General features: G+C 36.4%; 1 long non-coding RNA gene and 1 pseudogene across 1 annotated transcript; both read left to right on the forward strand.

The window, feature by feature from the left end:
- The first annotated feature begins 250 nt into the window (after positions 1-250).
- LOC127956867 (tripartite motif-containing protein 16-like) lies at positions 251-3,717 on the forward strand (annotated as a pseudogene).
- A 3,799-nt stretch (positions 3,718-7,516) lies between these two features.
- Positions 7,517-10,132, forward strand: LOC127942770 (uncharacterized). The gene is made up of 3 exons (XR_008149405.1): positions 7,517-7,903; positions 8,605-8,718; positions 9,103-10,132. It is a non-coding gene; the product is annotated as an uncharacterized LOC127942770 (long non-coding RNA).
- Positions 10,133-20,625: the final 10,493 nt, after the last annotated feature.

Consider the following 20,625-nt stretch of genomic DNA (forward strand, 5'->3'; position numbering starts at 1 on the left):
AAAGTAAAAACGTGCCGTTTTCAGTCCTGCAGTACAAATGTATAACTGCAGATTTTAAGGGTGTTGTCTTGCTTCTCTGTAACTTGTTTTTTTGGGAGTGTTTGTGAAACAGACATATAGTCTACATTTTATTATGTGGGACTTTAGACTTGCAGACAAACCGGTTTTACACACATCACTCAGACACAGAACCAGGAAACAAGGAAACGTTTGTGTTCAGGTAAAGAGAAACTGAAGTGTAGTTGGGCTGTTGTGTGTTTGTCTATCTGTATTCATTAAGTAAAATGGCAGAAGCCAGATTTTCTCAGGACGAATTCATCTGTCCAGTGTGTCTGGAGCTCCCAAAAGATCCAGTGACCACTTCCTGTGGACACAATTACTGTAAGAGCTGTATTTCAGATCACTGGGATCATGAGGATCAGAAGAGAGTCTACAGCTGCCCTCAGTGCAGACAGACCTTCAGTCCAAGACCTGCTTTAGCTAGAAACACCATGCTGGCTGAAGTGGTGGAGAAACTGAAGAAGACCAGACTCTCTGATGACTGTTACGCCGGAGCTTGGGATGTGCAATGTGACATCTGTACTGGAAGAAAATACAGAGCGGTCAAGTCCTGTCTGCTGTGTCTTAACTCTTACTGTCAAACACACCTTGAACAACACAGGAGTTTATTCAAAGGAAAGAAACACAATTTGACTGAAGCCACTGAAAGACTGCAGGAGATGATCTGCCATGAACACGATAAACATCTGGAAATGTACTGTATTACGGACCAACAATGCATTTGTTTACTGTGTGCAAAATATGAGCATAAAAACCACAACACTGTATCAGCTGCAACACAGAGGACGGAAAAACAGGTATAAACTTTGGAACTGTTGACCTAAAAATAAACACTGTAACGATCTACTCATCCCAGACTTCTATGATTCAGGACACAAAAGTTTCAAACTTTTAAAAAGGACATCCATATAACCTCAGTGTGTTTGATAAACAGTGAAATGGTATTGACATGTCACAATATTTGATTTGGGTTTTGGAAACTAAGGCTCTTTGCACTTGACCATTTGTCTACTTTCATGACATATTTCTTATAAGTGTTCAAGTGTGTGTAGAATGTAGGACACACTTACAGCATAGTGTTGTAGAATCATTTACATACTTTATATAACTTCATACTTGAAAATAAACTTCTACATTTCTGTTCAATAGGCATTATTTAATGTATTCTGTCTTGTGGTCGGAAGTGTCCAAGTGTTTGTATTGGAACAGAGATATTATTCAGAATATACTTTTTGGTGATCTGAAAGAGAAAATCATACAATTATGAAATCCTGTTTACCGCTAAATAAAAAAAATCAAACAAGCTAATTGCAATTTTTTTATCTCACAATTCTGACTTTTATTCTCAGAATTCATATCTCACAATTCAAACTTTATAACACTCAACTGCGAGATATAAAGTCTCAATTCCAAGAAAATTGTGAGATAAAGGGTCGCAACTACCTTGTTCTATTTTTTATTCAGTGGTGGAAATGGGCTTGCATATACAATTGACATGACATGAATGAGAGTAAATAAATAGTTTTATGTGTTCTCCAGCACCAGTTGAATGAGACACGGAGGTCATTCCAACAGAGCATCCAGCAGAGAGAGAAAGATCTTCAGCAGCTGAGAGAGACTGTGGAGTCTCATAAGGTGAGTCTGGAGAAGAAGAGAAGTTTGTCTCCGTCTCAGTTCAGACTCACTGAAGCTGAATCACTGTGTGTCCTAACAGCGCTCTGCACAGACAGCAGTGGAGGACAGTGAGAGGATCTTTACTGAGCTCATCCGCTCCATTGAGAGAAGCCGCTCTGAGCTGATACGACTGATCAGAGATCAGGAAAAGACTGCAGTGAGTCGAGCTGAAGAACGACTGGAGCAACTGGAGCAGGAGATCAATGATCTGAGGAGGAGAGACGCTGAGCTGGAGCAGCTTTCACACACACAGGATCACATCCAGTTCCTGCAGGTAACACTGATCTAGAAGAACAGGATCATAGTGGACTTGAACAGATCCTGCTGTGACGAATTAGAAAGTCCTTTAACACAGTAAACAGACCTGTGCTGTGTTTGGATTGGCAGTCTGTTTGCATGATCGGTGCATGAGCACTACGTACGCTCTCTGATCCTGCATCCTGAAGTGAGTCTAGCAGAGATCGCAGCTGAACTTCATCTTCTACGCCAACCAACAGTAAAGACAGAGTCAAATAACTTATTTTTTATGTTCACATATGCCCAAACGAACCTTGCTAAGGTGGGAATCAGACCAGATTCTGAAACGACAGGCCAGGTGTAAAAGCACAGGTCTACTCTCTTTTCCAATCCAAAGCACACCCCACAAATAGATTCACTTGATGTTATCTGTTTCCAGCCAAATAGAGATTTCTATATCTTTTATTCTGAAATAATTTATTTTAAACAACAACATTTAAGACAAAAAAAAAATTATGTAACTGTTTTCCAGTGTAAAATCAATTGATTTGATTGTGATAACCCCAAACAGGAAGTGAGGAAATAAAATCTGGCCTGGCCACCATGCCGTAAGTGTCCTTGAAAAGTTTCAGGACAGTGACAGAAGTCTGTTTTCTGTTTTAATTTTCTGTTTTGAGTAGAGTTTCCAGTCTCTCGCAGGACCTCCTGAATCTACAGATGTTAATGATGATGCCTTCAGTCCTTTCGTCTCTTTTGATGGTCTGAGAGAATCTGTCCATCAGCTGAGGGACAAACTAGAGGATTTCTGCAAAGAGGAGCTCAAGAAGATCTCAGACAGAGGTAAAGTCCTAGAGATTAATCTATCACCAGTCCATCATCATCATCTCATATCATAGAGAACATCATATTAGAAATGTCTTCGGAAAGGATGCAGGATCATGAGAATCACACTGTTCATATCTGTTGATTTCCACAGTCCCCTTCACTGACATTATTCCCAGGACCAGAAACGAGTTCCTACAGTGTAAGTCACTAACAAAACAGTGTGTGTTCGTGTTCCTGTAGAAGTTAAAGAAAACATGATAGAAGAGTTTTATTTGCACAGGATATCTGGTCATCTATACTGAGACACTGACCATGAAGAGTTCAGCTACATGAAAAGATCAAACAGATTCATAATTCCTGATTCTGATGTGTTTTATCTCCATCAGATTCTTGTCAGCTCACTCTGGATCTGAACACTGTGAATGAATACCTCCATCTGTCAGAGAGGAACAGAGTGATTACTTACACTTACATAGAGCAGTCGTATCCTGATCATCCAGACAGATTTGATGTGTTTCAGGTGTTGTGTAGAGAGAGTGTGTGTGGACGCTGTTACTGGGAGATCGAGTGGAGTGGGAGTGTGTTAATATCAGTGTCATACAAGAGCCTCAGCACTAAGGGATGGGGTAATGAGAGTGTGTTTGGATATAATGATCAGTCCTGGAGTTTGTCCTGCTCTCCTTCCAGATGCTCATTCATTCACAATAACATAGTGACTAAACTCCCCGTAGAGCCCATCAGCAGGAGAATAGGAATGTTTGTGGATCACAGTGCAGGAACTCTGTCCTTCTACAGCATCTCTGACACAATGAGCCTCATCCACACAGTCCAGACCACATTCACTCAGCCGCTCTATCCTGGGTTTTATGTTGATTATGGATCATCAGTGAAACTGCTTTGATGAATCAGACTAGATTGTAGAGAAATTCTACCCTTTGAGCTGCATGACCAGTTATGTTGTTGAAGAGTATCTTATTTTCTTTCATTTCCCACTCAATGCACTCACCCTTGGCACAAACTAAAGAAAGAAAAGTAAATTAAAAAAAAATAAGGGTGTTTGTGTGTTATAAAAATGATAAACAATGAATTAATTAAAAAGAAAACTGGACATAAATAAACCGTTTCCTACCTTACTCTGTGTTCTACCTTACACCAAGTCACACAAAAGCATAAATACAGGGTTCATAAAGAAACTGCAAAATAAAATTGCAGGAACTTCCAAGCACTACTTTTTTTTTTCATTTTCTATAAATAAATTCAAGGATCACAATATTATTATCATTCATATTCTAATAAATAAACTAATAAAACTAAATGGTACAAATAAAGTGTAGCACATGCAAAGCATAGCTGTGGCAACATGAAAAGATACTATGGTAAAGTCATCACTTTCCTTATTCAAAGTGATTTTTTTTTAATAAATATATGATTGACCTGAAGAATAAAAGCTTTTATCTTCTTGTAGACACTAGGGTGTGACAATACTTAGTTCACGAGATAAGACAAAATACAGATACTTGGTTCACTAGAATTAAATAATATAACTATTTGGAAAAAAAAATTAAATGACAAATTTATGGTCTTTTAATCACAAAAGCAATACAATGTAGTCGTATTTTGAATTATTAATCTAGAGCTATAACTAATGAGTAATCTCAAATTTGACCTTACTGAAAAACAGGTTTAGTGAAAAACAGGCTTTATATTAACTACATTTATATACATTAAACTAACGATGAGACAATAGTAATTGATGTTCAATAAATCCATGTGATTACTATGATTTGATACTTTATTTGAACCACTGTTAAAATATGTAATATGCCAATAAATAATATGAACTTAACCTACTGAAGTACATTATGTATAATAACAAACACCTGCAGAGGGCGCCAATGGCCTGGCAATGCTTCACTTTACAGCCTGATTCAGCAACATTTAACCCCTTTGCGGTCAAGTATCGTCGACAGCCCCAGATTATTTTAGTTTCACTTTCACAGTACTTTAAACATCACTCTCTTACTTGATCTGGAGACACTGTGCCATCAGTTGAAAGTTTAAAAACTCTAGCTTCGTTAAATGCAACCACTGATTTGATAAAACTGTTGCAGTGACAATTATTTTGTAATTAATGTCAGGAGTGCAAAATAATAAATATATATGAGTCATTTTTAGAATAAAAATTCACCACTCATTCATATTCTGTCACGTCTGCAGCGGTTTATTTGTGTTCACATGGACTCACTGAACAGCATCAATAAGGATTTATAGACCAAAGATCCCTATCTGCAGAGATATATTAATATATTGGCTGATGTTTACTTCATATTTCTTCAGACAGAATCGTCATTTATATTCATTTTCCACTGATTTACGTGATCTTATGATAAATAGTTCTCCCAACAGTGTGTGTGTGTGTGTTTATGTGTGTGTGTGTGTGTGTGTGTGTGTTTAGTCCTGTGTGCTGGCGCTGTGGCTCAGACAGACTCTGATTGGTCGTTTGCCTTGTCAATATTTCCCAAAACAAGACAACGTCATCGTGTCACATGCTTCCTGTACACTTCTGCCTTAATATCTGCCCACAACAACACAGATACACCTCTGTACCACAAAATATCCGAATAATAAACCCGCAATCACGATAGTAATGGTTGGTATTTGATTTTCTTGAGATTTGGGGCTTTTTTATTGAAAATATTGAAAATGTACATTTGAAATGCTAACTTGTGCAAAGATGTAAAAGGCTATAAATAGCATATGTTTACAACAGTAAATGACCAAATTACACATGTGATCGCAAAAGGAAGTTATAAAATACACTCGATCAGGGTTTAAAATGAGTTTTAAATAAAAGTGTACTAATAATTATATAAATTCTCTGATGTAGCTTGATGCTAACGTTATCTACAATTGCTGCTAAATAGCAGGTGCATTTCTTCTTCATTATGCATTTCTGTCACAATAATTCACGTAAGGTCGTAAGAAAATGTTTCGTTGTATTTTTATATTAAGGCTTTTAATAAAAGTTGGGCAAATGCATACTGGGACTGAAGCTTTGCGTCTTTGTAAAACTTGAAATACCACAACAAAGGCTAATAAAGTTGGAATAAAAACAAAAGAATAATGATAAAAGAATAATGCGGATAATGTGTCATACCTTGCGAAGGTGTGAAAGACTTGTTTCGTGAGAATAATAGAATCATGAATCGGGCAGTATTCAGAGTCAAAAACACAGACAGAGAGCACAGGAATGTTTACATGTGAAATCTTACAGACATCTTAATGCTGAGACATATAGTTAATATCAGTTATACGCAGCATGCACGATACAAGGAAATGGTCTGTAATATCATCACTTTGAAGTACAATATCTATAGCAGTAAGATCGATTCCATGAGATATAAATAAATTTAGTGTATGATTATTTGATTTGATTTGATTTATTAGACAGTAAAAAATAAATGCATAACATGAAGTCATCACAGTGACATTATACATTAATCAGAACTGTCGAGGATAACACAAGAAAGTTAAAAACTTATTTATATTGTGGTCCTCGTTGTAGTCTGATAAAGATGGTCAGGCAAGCTACAGATGACTAAGGTACCTTGTACATTCAATTACATCTGAAAAATAAAAATAAAATGAACAAATACACTGTAAGAAATGATTCTGTGGTCATGTAGATTTGAATGAATGTTTTTGATTAAAATGTATTCAATATAATTGTGTTTTTGATTTTGAGGCAAATATTTAATTAAATTTCAAATAAAAATGGTTGGAATAAAATCTACCCATTGTAGTTAAATAAAATGTAAGCATTATATTTATCTAATCCCAAATGGAGAGAATATTGAGTTAATTCAAATTAATGTAATCGGGCTAATTTTAATTGAAAAGCACTTCCTGTCGAAGTGAGCCTTTTTATTTAAAAAATGCAGCAGGCCTACAAGGCATTTGAAGAGAGTAGGCTACAGACAGTGAATGTTCGTTTTCTTCCACATTGCTCAACTTGCAAAATTTGACTGGTTGACTTAGGTCAGAAAACTTATTTTGTTATCACTGGGCTACTAAGAAAAACGCATGTAGTAGTATATTACAATATAAAATGAGTTATCACAGAAAAAGAGACTCAGCAGCAACACAAAGTTGGCTTCTGTTGGAAGGCTATGTGATGTTGTTGCGCTATAATATTGACACAGCATCATACATTTTGGAAGAATTCTTATGTATCGAAGTCAAACGTTTATTTTGAAGGATGTGGGTTACCTTTTTCTCTATCATGGTTCCTAGGTCTTTTGTGTGTTAATATCATATCCTAAGTATGTTTTGTATGAAATTGCGTAAATAAGTACATCGCGTTTAATTTTAAGGTTCCATAAAGCGCAATATTTGGGGTTTTCGCTGGATGAGGATCTTATATTTCAGACGGCACTTGACGCAGTTCCGTTGGCTTTACTTCTCGTGTGTGGAGCTCGTCTTCCAGAGGCAGGTAAGTTAACTTCTCTCTTTGTTTCACTGTTTTGTAAGTTAACTTAGCTAAATCCACGTGTAGTCAGTCTATTAACAGTGTTATGTTTAAGAGCCACAATTTTATTTATTTTCATGCATAAATCTGTTAATTTTAATGTGGTAATCTTACATTGGCACAAACTCTATAATTTTACAGCTAAACCCTACACAAAAAATTGAAAAAAAATATTCATACTTTGATTAATAATTAGTCTAACACGTTTTTTTCTCCCACAAAGTTTCAATAATGTCATTAAAATCTTTAAAATTACATTAACTCTTCCTCATTTACAATTCCAGAATGATTAAATTGGAAAATATTGTGGAGGAGGACTTCAGTACTCTGACAGTGGCAAAAAGTATTGAATGTTAGACAGTTTATATGAAAGAGGTTTAAAAGGCTAAGAACTGATGTGATATCTTTGTCGCCTTTGTGTTTCAGATCAATGCAGAATTTCAAAGAACAACTACTGTACTTCAGGTACCGAAATTTATGTCTGTGTTTGACTGTCACACTCCCAAGCTACTGACGCCATTTTGTGCCAACGATGGAGCACTTGGAAGAAGACTGGAGATCATAATGGAAATGCTGCAGGTACAGTAGTTTTCTAAATTAGAAGTAGCTTTGTTCCATAAGATTTCCAAATTATATCAATAAGGACATCAAACTGAATGATAGACAATTGTCCTCCAGAGATGCTGTACTATTTTAGAAAAGGAAAAACTAATAATAGCTCATGCCTTTAAGATGCTGTTTTTTGCCTTACAAATTGATCAGAGACAAGGTTATTTTATATGTATAGCCCATTTTACAAACATTTTGTCTCAAAGGGCTTTGCATAGCATCATGACAACAGCCTCTGCCCTTAGACCCTCACACTGACCGAGGAAAAACTCCCAAGAAACCCTTTTTAATACCTTCAATTGCTCACTGTGAATCCTTCGGATAATTCCCTGTTGTATTCACACATGGGGTACTTCAGAAATGATACAGACTTTGTACTATAGAGCTGACCGGGTTAAATCCATTTAATATCAGATTCGAACATTCTCCTTCAGGTGATGTCTTTGTAATTTCAGGCTTGCAGTGCATGTGTGAAAGGGGCTAATGGATTATCATGAAATCATAAACAGTATTTTCTACTTTAAAGCATTATGAAGCTCTGCCTTATGGTCTGACGAAGCTTCATACATTAAGTAAAGCAGACATGTAAAGTATGATCAGAATTGATAGGTGTCATGTGTTTACTTTTCTAAATTACAGAAACATCCAGTTTTTTGTTTTTTTGTTTTTAGTGATTGACTTCCTCCCCAGCACTCTTCGATTGAGAGGACCAGAGAGATTGTTCCTCGGTATCTTACAAAAAATACCTTGGAGAACAAGGGGGACATCTTATCAAAGAATTCAACGTAGGTGAACTTAATATAAATTTAACTTAATTCCTCAATTTGTTGATTAATCTAGAAATGTGACCTTTACATGTAAATTAAATTAATGATTTTTTTTTTCAGAATTTCTTTGATTTGAAATTTTTTTGGTAATGCATCGTGTAGGTCTTAAGGTCTAAAATTTGACTTATTGTAACCTACATGAACACTGTACAAAAACATCAAAATAGAGAAGAAAACACAACAAATAACAATTTGACACCAAGGCCTGCAAGAAAATAATATCTACTAAAATAGATTCATAAGCTATGAAAACAATAATGAATGTATTTTCTAGTAATTTGATATGCTTGCAAAATATTTCTGACAGTTTTATACTAAGACAATGACAATTTCATGTTGCAGGACACTGAGAACTTGGAGGAACTTGAACAGCTCATAATGGCCATTAATGTGACCCCAAAGCGTGGAGCTTCTACAAGCAACTGCCCAAAGAACATTGGGATCCTCATTAAGGGCGTGGAAGTCATCACAGGACTTGGAGATATTGCAAGGGCTTGCATTGTCCTCTTTGGCTTGACCTACGCGCTGAATCTTGATTATCCCAGACTACTGAAGTACACCTTTGAGGTGTTCCAATTTTTTTTTCTTGGAACTGGATGATTCAAAGCTTTCTAACAAAGTCCAGTCCCTCAAGAACAAACTTCAGGCTTGAAATGGGACTGTATTGCAGTGCAGACTTTTGTGCTACACAATGTTCATCTTCTACAGAGCTTGGGAATTGCAATTTTAAGTTGAAGTCAGCATTTTGTCCTTTTCAAAGTTCTGAAAAAGTTTGAAATGCTTGAGCAAACTTCTGGCTTTAAAAAAGAGACAGTAGTAGTTGCAGTGTACATGATTTGCTACTCAATGTTTAGCTTCTACAGAGCTTGGGAATTACACATCTGAAAGTGTTATGTTTGTAAGTTAGCACTGATTTGGACTCTTATCCCACGAATGTCAGTGATATTTCTAGTTCAAAGTACGAAATGTTTATTGCTCTGTACAAATTACACTTTTCTGCTTTTTTTGGTACATGCACCTCTGGAGGATTTTCCTTTAAGATCATTATTGACCCAATTTAGTGGGATGTGAGATGAGAAAGCATGGAAACAGGTTTATAGACACATCACATCATTCTTTATGTAATTTATTTTTGTTTTTACAAAATAGTTTAAAGTCAGCATTCTGTCCTTTTCAAACTTCTGGCTTGAAATGAGACTGTGGTTGCAGTGTACAATGATTTGCTACAATGTGTCTAAAGCACAAAAGTGAATTGTTAATAAAATTCTTATTTGAGTATTTAACTTCTGTACTTTCTGGGCCATATTATTCATAAGAAAGAAATATTTCGATTTAATTAATTGCATTGATTAAATTCAAATCAATGTGCAGATTGATGTAGATGATGATTACTCAATTATGATATGTAAAATCTTATTAATATTTATTAGTACTATTTACACATTAGGGAGTTTATCTTTTTCAAAACAACTCAATATTTTTTATTTGGGTTATACTTAATTCTGTGCTGTTTTCTATTCAAATCTACTCATATTAAATGAATAACTATTAAGGATCTCATTTAATTAATATTTACTCAATACTAAACCTTGTGAAATTTAATTAATAATATTGCTTGTAATCTGTTGCCTCATTTTTATTGAGTAGATATGGTGTATTTTTTCTTACAGTGTACATACACTTCAATAATAAATATTCCTTAAGATAACATAAAAAAAAAAAATCTAATTAGCATTTAGCAACCATTCACCACATGCTATATTAAAACAATGATCTGATTAGCTTAACTTAATCTCAACTGGGATTGTTCCATTCCATTGCTGCAGTGTACAAGAAGGTGTTTTGCCCCAAACAGCTCTTAAATCTACAAGGAACTATGTCTGTGGCACTACCTCTAGTTAAATATCTTTGAGAGTTCCTAATAAGCTTAAAATAATCTTTAAAATACTTTGGCTCATTCCTATACAAAATATTTCGTGTCAATCTCAGTTTCAACTGTCTCACCCTGTTTTCAACTGTCAACCATTTTAATCTCTTACGTTCGGGAGAGCCGACATGGTTCCTATTGTTGAGGTTTAAAATCAACCTGACTAATTTATTCTGTGCCGTTTGGAGTTGAACTTTTATCCTCTTTGGGGTGCTGCTGTACCATGTAATACAGGCATAATCGAAGTGTGGCTGAATTAAAGCAATTGCTAACATTTTTTAAGTTTCTGTATTTAGAAACTGAGCCTTACGTGCCAGGAATTTAATTATTTTGTTCACTTTTATAATAACCCTTTGACCCATACTTTCTCCACTCACAGAACTATCCAAATCACAGCCTAAATATTTTACACAATTTTTAGCTTCAATCTGGGTGCCACCCACAGAAATTTTGAGCTCAGGAGTCTTACTCAACCTTATTTTTGAACCAAAATAAATTAAAACGATGAGTTGGCCCTGTGACATTTTGCTTGACTCCAAAAGAGTTTATTAGGTCAGTAAACGCAAGTCCTAATGTATGATTAGCGCCTTATCAACTGTAACTAGAAGGTCTGAGAGGAAATCTGCAAATTCTTTTAGGAATTCTGTGTACGGCCCGGTGGTCTATACAAAGTAGCCAGAGCAAGAGACACATTAGATTTCTTTTGCATGTATGACAGTGTAATATTTAGCAGAAGTATTTCAAAAGAGTTAAACCTGTATCCTGTTTTCTGGGTAACATTGAGAATATCACTATATATTGTTGCAACACCTCCACCACGACCAGTCTGACGGGGCTCATGTTTATAACAGTAGTTTGGTGGAGTAGACTCATTTAGACCAAAATAATCATTTGGTTTTAGCCAGGTTTCAGTCAAGCAGAGTACATCAAAACTATTATCTGTGATCATTTCATTTACAATAATTGCTAATATTTATGAGCCCAAACTTTAAAAATTGTTACATTAGAAAGTATTTGTGTTCCCAAATATAACCTAAACAAACAACACTTGCAATAAAAGACATTATATATATGACCAATATAATGCAAGCACAATAAAAGGTTTCACCACAAAATCTACTTTTTACTGATATCGTGAAACCACTTTTCACCACAGTCAATCGTTCATTCGTTATCTGGCTCGGCTCGGTGTTCATCTTCAGTTCTCTCTTCACAGCAGTTCAGTCAGTGTACTCTGGGATATTGGTTTGTTTGAAATCAGAGGGAGTGTCAGCCACATTAAAAAAGTTAACAGCTTAAGTCATTTGTGGATTAATGCGTATTGGAGATGCGAACCGTTTAAAACAATTCAGTTCGATCTGGTGAACTGGTTCAAGAAGATCCGATTACATCGAGTGATTCGTTCGTGAACCGGATATCACTACACTGCAGTGTTCTGAACTCGCTCACAACAGACACGGAAGAGAAGACAATGCTGAATAAAGTCTATTTTTGGACCAAAATGTATTTTCGATGCTTCAAAAAATTCTAACTGACCCTCTATCACATGGTCTACTTTGGTTAGCTTCCCACTTGATGCCTCAAAAGACATAAGAAGACAGATAATCATGGCCTCAAAGTCACGTAGTAATGGCTGGCTTCCCTTTGAGAAGAACGATGAAAATACAGTTCAGAGTAAGCTGTGCAGCACCAAGCTGTCACACAAATCTACAACAAATACAATGTGCTATCATCTAAAATGTGTACATAAAATATCTGCCGATAACAGAGCCCCCAGCATAAAATATCTGCCCCCCGGCATAAGCCCCACCCCCGATTAATCGATTAATCGTTTTTGAAACCTATCGATGATCAAAATGAGAAATTTCCCAAAATGCCCATCCTACTATGTAGTACTACAGTTTGTATATTAACCCTTATGCGTTGTTGGGTACGTTTTCATCCACTAGGGGGAAAAGTTGAGTCTTATTTTGGCCACAACTTTCAGTGCTAATGGAATGTTTTTGGTGACAAATCTTATTTTGACCCATATTTTGGCAAAAAATGCTTTGAAATTTTTACCCTTTCGTTATATTCGTGGATGAAAACATCCACTAAATTAAACTGCTGTAAAAATTGTTCAGATAAATATGTTTTTCATTTTTTTTTTTTTTTGCATAAATCTATTAATCAACCTCAGTCCTGATCAAAACTACCAAATAAAAAAAAAAAATCAAAGATTTTAACTATTTAATTACCAAGTTCATAAATGATGTCACTGATTTAAAAAAAAAAACACAAAATTAAATATTTTCAATATAAAAAGTGATTTTGGACTGGATATTTTTTTTACCTTTTATCACAGTCTTGGGCATCTCAAAGATTAGTAACAAGATTGGCTTTAATGCATTGTTAGTTTTTGTGCAGCATTAGATTTTATTTTTTTCTCCCTCATTTGTTGTTGGTGGCTGTTTTTGCCCCATTGACTTCCATTATAACGACATTTTTTGATTGCAAAGCCATGACACCGTATAATCATGCATTCTTCCAAACATTCCAAACGCTTTATCAGTTACCACAAGACAAAAACAAAAGGTGCTAATATAAAATCACAATGTGATAGAATACTAGCAAAAAAGTTATAATTTTAACCTTTAACTCCATACTGAAGCCCAGATAGCCAGACAATGAAAATATAAATATAAAAAATATATAAATAAAAATTATTTGTGTTTGGGACGCAGTGAGCACGGAGACTGTAGTGTATATAGTAAGTTTGAAAGCATTTCGCTTAAATTATTAATATGAATAAATAGTGCTCATAAACGGCTGCTGAGGTCATATTGTCAACTGAAGCAAGTTGAGGCCTGCCCCCGGAAACAGCGCTTCTTACGTCATCACTTAACAACTGAATACTTTCACCACCAATAAAAGGCAGCAGGTGCATAAATACACTTTTGTTTACTCCATGTAATTCTGAGAGCTGAGGTGTACATTTTGATTTTCTAAAATGCATCGAGGTAAGTGCGCAGAGGTCTCTCTCACACACTCTCTCTCTCTCTCTTTCTCTCACACACAAACACACACATACTCCATATGTGTTATACTCCATATAGCTTCATATGCAAGTCAGAAACTAAGCTTTTTTTGCACAGGCCTATCTAAAGGGTTAATGGTCCCACCTAGTGATCAACTGTAAAAATAACAAAATTTTACCTCTTCCCAAAAGGGGAAACCACGAACAATCAAGAATGCATGATTATATGGTTTCATGGCTTTGCAATCAAAAAATTTCATTATAATGGAAGTCAATGGGGCAAAAACAGCCACCAACAACAAATTAGGGAGAAAATATTTAAATCTAATGCTGCACAAAAACTAAAACTGCATCAAAGCCAATGTTGCTATTAATCTTTGACATTACCCAAGACTGTTATAAAAAGAAAAAAAAACAGCCACAATTACTTTTATTTTGTGTGTGTTTTTCCCCCAAATCAGTGACATAATTTATGAACTTGGCAATCAAAGAGTTAAAATAATGGATTTTTTAAAAACATTTGGTAGTTTTGATCAGGACTGAAGTTTATTAACAGATTTATGCAAAAAAAAAAATGAATCTGATACATTTGAACAATCCACAAGGGTTAATGATTTCAACACATAGATATAATTATCATCTATAATCTTTGAGTTAGACTACTACTCCCTCGAAGAAGAGATTTGCATTTCAATGCAACTATGTTACGGTTGGTGAACCGTGATCTTGGGGTGTTTGCACTTTGTGGTGATATCTGTGTGTTTCGCGTCTGCACTGATTAGCCTGTGGGCGTCTCCGTTAATTGTCATCAGAAACAGCTGCCTCTCATTACTCATCCACTATATATTGGCTTGTCTCACGTCTTGTGTTTGTGAGATCGTTGTTACTTCTTTGATGTGGTTACCCTGTTCGTCTGGCTTTAGTGGTGTATGCGTTGGATGTCTGTGTTTCCCTAGAACCTCATCCACTCTCCACACGTTCACTCAGCCACGGACATTTACCTTCGGCTCTATTCCCCGCAGTTCCTGTGCCATCCTCTCCTGCTGCCTACTCGCCGTCATCATCCGGACTACTCACCTTCTCTCCGCCATCATCCGGATTCCTCACCTCCTCACCACCACCATGGAGTGTCGTCTTCTCAGCATCTTTGTTTGTTTGTGTATTTGTATTCCTCTCAGCCCATTAAAACGGTTAACTCGCATCTGCTTCCAGACTTTCCTTAATCCACCGTCACAAACTATCAGGGGTAAAATAAAGGATATATAAAAATAAATAAATTTTCTGTAATTATTCCAATTCATTCAGGCTGCAGTTAGATGGCTCCTGTTAGTGCAGCCAAGAGTCAAAGGCTATATCTTTCATGATTAAATGCAGATCCTCAAAGAAAGGAGAAACATATTTGCAAAGAAAGTGAGAGATGGAGGCAGATAAAGAAAAGAAGGAAAAGTTTTAAAGTTGAATAAATGATTGTATGATAGTAAAATGTACATTATATATTATGAAATTATATTTCCATATAACCACCCAGTAATTAAATCGTGTAGTGTAACCTTTTAATGGCTATTAAATGATTGTGTAACAATATGTGTGATGTATGTTGCAGGGAGAGAGGGTCGAAAACATTCAAAGAAACAGAGACAGAAGTTCAATGACAAAGTGAAAGAGCTACAAAGAGCTGAAAAAATGATTAAAAGAAAAAAAATAAAGGTTCCAACGGTTGCTAGTGAGAAAATAACTAAACAATGTAAGAGCCCTTTACACCAGAGAAGATGGAGCCATGTGAAAACTAGGAAAAACCGTTGATGGCAGAAATCTGTTGTGACCAAACCAACAATAGTGTATGTACAATGACTGTGGGAAATGCAAAGTAAGGGGAGTTCATCTTTCTCAGGGAGTATGAAGGCTCCTCCCAGATGGCATACATAACACCCGATGTACTTGCTACATCATTAGAAGAATGGCATCTACGCTAATATTTGTCTGTTTCTCTCTTATTCCGAGGTCACCGTAGCCACCAGATCCAGTCTGTATCCAGATCAGAGGGTCATGTGGAAGATTTTTATTAGTAAAGTTTCAATTAATCATGTATATAATCAATGTGAATCTAGCCATTTTTGTTTTAAAGTTATTATTCTATTAAACTCTTATAGGCCTAAAATCTAATAGAAGGTTGCCTATGCCCTGGAATGTACAGAGCTAATGAAAAGCATATGGTCAGACATACATTAAGGGCCTCCCCTCCCTTGTGATTTATGAAAAGTATAGTCTAAAGGAAAAGTTTTACTATGTGGAACCGCCCCATATAGTGTATATAAGGAGAAACGAAATACCATTCGAGAGATCCCCTTGAAAGGGGGCTCAGCTTTGTTTTGCTTGAAATAAAGTCTTTTCTTCTGAGAGAAAAATCCCTGATTGAGTTTGATTCTTCTGAGAACCGGCAAAAGACACCACAGATTTGGCACCCCAGATGGGACTGGACAAGAGTGGCAGAGTGGACAGCCGCTTTTGAGCTGACCGATGATCAACACAACCGGGTGGCCACCATAAAACAAGGTAAGCATTTTTGCTTATAAAATTCGTTTGTGTTGGTTGAGGTCAGTTCTGAGTGGTAAGGACACTTAAAACCTACTCTTCCAAATTTAGAAAAAAATAGGATATCCAAATTGAAAAAGGGGTTTTACTCCAGAAGAAATAACTGCATGCACATATTTGGTTTATTAATAGGAAAGCCTTGTAAGGTGACCTAGATTTAAAACAAAAATTGTGTAGGCAAAAAGACATTGTATAATCTGTGTTTATTGGATAGCTGTACCAAGTAGGACAGCGATAAACGGATAAGCAGATTAAGGAATCGCGAGGAAAAGTCCCACGGATACCGCTTTGAGAAAGTATAGGTGAAATTCTCGAAGGACAGAAATAGGTGGGCCCTTAAGGAGCTCTAGGAAGAGCTGTGTTTTGTTGTGTGGATGTATCTGTGTCCGGACGAATGAATTTGTGAATGGTGATGAATGTATGAACAAATAAATTCTGTATTGGGTGGGTAAGGGTTGAGCACCGTTCCTGGACCTTCACTTAAGTGTGAACTGGCAGAATTGGACTCAACCCATATCCACTTGAGAGGGATGAATGTATGATGAGCCTTGATAATAAAAGGACAATTAATGACTGATTATCCCTTAGATAAAGGGAAAAAGTATGCAAGCATAAGCACTCTGGCTCAATAAAGAGTGTAGCAAGTGTGAATGGGCTTAGGGAAATAGTATCAATAAAGTTTGAACCGAGATCTATAATAGAGTTTTGCATTTTGGATGTCTGTGTGAAAGGGGAGAACATTTTCTGAGCCCAGTACAGTGGGAGTGAGAGCAAGGGAGGAAGTTCCCACATTAAAGTTTTAATACATGGGTGGACAAAAAAGGAAAGAAAAGTAAAAATAAAAATAAAGAATTATTGTTAGAAATAGTTATCTACAAAGTGATAATAAAATAGAGTAAATAAAATAGACAGTTAAATAATAATATAAATTTAAAAAGTGTAAACGCATGAGACAATAAAAAACTAAATTCAAAAGGGTATGACACATAAAAAAGAATAGAAAGTAGGGTGAAATGGGTAAAAAATAGTTAAATTCAGTAAAAGGAAAAGAAGAGATTGTAACCAAGTTACTATATAAAACTAAAAAGTTGATTTTTGGTGGTAATAATATAAATAAAGATATGGCAGCCACACCAGTGGAAATCATTGGATTAAAAAATCCACTGTGTAAAGCGCAAATAGACAAAATCTCAAAAAAATGGCAGAAGAGAACAAAAAATATGACGACAAAATGGCCAAAGGAAGGGACATTTGATGTGGCATTGTGTGAGGAAATGGAAACTCTGATAAAAAATTATAAAACTAAAAGCATCAATATGAAAAAAGAAAAAAGAGAAACAAAAAGGGAAAAAGAGAAAGAAATACTTGCGCTGTTTAAAAAAGAAGGTGAAGATATGTTGAAGAGTATAAAACAGGCTAGGAAAGTCCTGAAGGAGGCAGAGAAAGATAACATGAGAAAAGAAAAGAAATATGCAGACCCCCCTCCTTATCTGCCTTTAGCAAGAGAATTCCCAATACTCAAGGGAACCATGGAGGTAACAGGAGAACTAGAGTTAGAAGGGCAGTTAGAGATGGATGATAGAGAGGAACCAGCTGTAAAAACACAGAGGCAAACCAGACAGGAAAGTGCAGAAGGTTTGCAACTTGACTGTTACAGACAAGCACGTACAGCGTTAGAAAAAATGAAAGCAAGTCAGGAAGATAAAACCTGGTTTGAGGAAGGATTAGAAAGAAAGCGGAGGGAAGATAGAGATATTGTAGCACAAGTACAAGCTTTGGAAGAAGAAATGGAAGAGAAAATTAGAGAATCAGGGAAGAAGATCAGAGAGGTAAATAAGTTGGAGAGAGGAAAGAGTAAGTTGTTCTACGGTAGTGAGGATGAGAATCAGGCAGAGGAGTTATTTGATAACAGTAAATGGGAACAGGGCAGAGATAAAGGGACACTTAGACCACTGGCCGCACAGCTCCCAATTTTAATCAAGGGTGAGCAGGGACAGTATGTCCCCTGGGCTTCACAGGACCTCGAGGGGCTTGTCACTCGCCTTCCTGATATTCATGAGGGTGCAGGGAAATTCATTAAAGTGTTTGAAGAGGAAACAATGGGAAAGCTATTGGCAGTGGGAGATGTTAAAGCTCTGCTGGCTAAAATTATTGGAGGGACAAAGATGGATGAAATTCTTCTTACAACGACTCTAAACAGAGCAGTGAACTCTCACAATATGGATGGGATTGTTTTTGATGCATTCCGCCCAGCAGTATGGCAGGCATTGCGTGCGGAGTATCCGATCAGACTGAATCCTAAATCACTGAAGGGAGAAGGAATTGGAGATTCAGAGAATCCAATAACTTATGTGCAAAAACAGCTGAAAAGGTGGAAACAAGAAACTGAGGGGGATCCCGAGGGAGACCCATTAATGTCCACATTGTTTAGACAAGCTGTGATTGATGCTATGCCGCCAGCGGTAAAAAGCAAGCTGGAGGATGTGGTCGGTTTAACTTCTAAAACACACAAAGAGTTTTGTGACCATGTGTCTCATGCAGTGGAACAACAAAGAAAAAATGAACTAAAACTCAAAAGTCAAGAGAAAGAGTTACAACGTAAACTAACTCAATTACAGCTTGAAGAACTCACAAAGAAGAATAAGAAAAATATTCAAGCTTCAGTAACAAATGCGACAGCAGAACAAATGACTTTAATGCCTCCAGTAATTGCTCCACAACCTACTATTCATTCAAGCCCACTTACAGCAGTCCCTCCAAATGAACACTTGAACTCTGTGCCCATAATAAACGTTTATACTCAACAGCCAGGACAAATGGGATGGAGAAAAAACCCCATACAGCAAAGAGGCAGAGGCAGAGGCAGAGACAGGCCTCCACCATTGTGCTGGGGTTGTGCGCAGCCCGGACACATCAAAGCTGACTGTCCAAATCAGCAATGGCCACAGCAACCTCATGGTGGAAGGGGGATGAGCTGGCAACAGCCTACTCAGGGTCCAGTGCAGGGCCCAGTAAACCCTTGGGGAGGTCCCAATCCAGGCTATTAGGGGTGCCCAGAGAATCCTAAAGGGGAGAGTCAGCTTCCAATTTTATCAACAAAAGCTGATCAAGAGCCTATTATGCAGATTAAAATAGAGGGAGATACATTTCCATTTTTGGTTGATACGGGGGCAAATTTAACGTGCATTAATTTGAAATATGCTTCACATCTCCCCTTGTCTGGAAAATTTGCAAAGACAATAGGATTCTCGGGAAAAATGCAATTGATTCCCATAACAGCTCCAGTGTGTCTACAAACAAAAGATCAAAGTATAACAATGCCCATTCTGGTATCAAATCAAACTCCTATTAATTTGTTAGGAAGAGATGCATTATGTAAATTAGGACTACAAATTTGGTGTTCTCCAGAAGGTATATATATTGATTCAATAGGAACAGAAAAACAAATGATGGTTGCAGAGCCAAAAGCAAATGTTTTTTGGATAGGACAGATAGAACAAGATGTGAGACAGACAGTCAATAAATGGGGAAAGTTTATTGAAGCACAGATACCTGAAGCACAGCTATCAAAGTCAGAATTTCATTGCACAATGATGTATGATCAAGAAAGAGATGAAAATATAGAACAGAAATGGCAAAAAGAAACAAAAGGACAGCAGATTGAGATAGTCTCCCAGTACATCATCATAGGTAAGGAGGGAGCAGCTTTAAACATACCAGAAAGTGAATTTGTCAAAAAATGGTTCAATGTAAATAACTCTGTCCCGCATATTGCAGTATATGTAGGAAGAAATTGGAAAGCAAAAGATTTAGGACCAATGATGAAAAGGGCAGAACAAAGCAAATGGGAATCAACAGAAAACCCATTGATTTTTCATTCAGCTGACAAAAATTACATCAAAATTCTGTGTGCAACCAGTTTGCTGGGAATTCCACAGGAAGTAGTTATCAGCCAAAAGAAAGTAACACAGATGACTACAGCATCTGATTTAATAAACACAAATGAGACTGAATTATTTAAGGAAATGGAGTGTCAGGTACCAACTGAACTATGGTCTCAACATGACACAGATATTGGATTAATAAAATCAGCAAATCCAGTAAGAGTTCAACTTAAACCAAATGCACGTCTGCCTAGAAAAGCACAATATCCTTTAAGGGCAGATGCGGAAGCAGGAATAAAGGACACAATTGAAGGCTTAGTGAAGGCAGGGGTATTGATAGAAACTACTAGTTACTGTAACACTCCAATTATGCCTGTAATCAAATCAGACAAAACCAGATGGCGACTTGTTCATGATTTACGAACAATAAATGAAATAACGGAAGA

The sequence above is a fragment of the Carassius gibelio genome, chromosome A3 (genome assembly GCF_023724105.1).
Source record: "Carassius gibelio isolate Cgi1373 ecotype wild population from Czech Republic chromosome A3, carGib1.2-hapl.c, whole genome shotgun sequence".
Lineage (NCBI taxonomy): Eukaryota > Metazoa > Chordata > Actinopteri > Cypriniformes > Cyprinidae > Carassius > Carassius gibelio.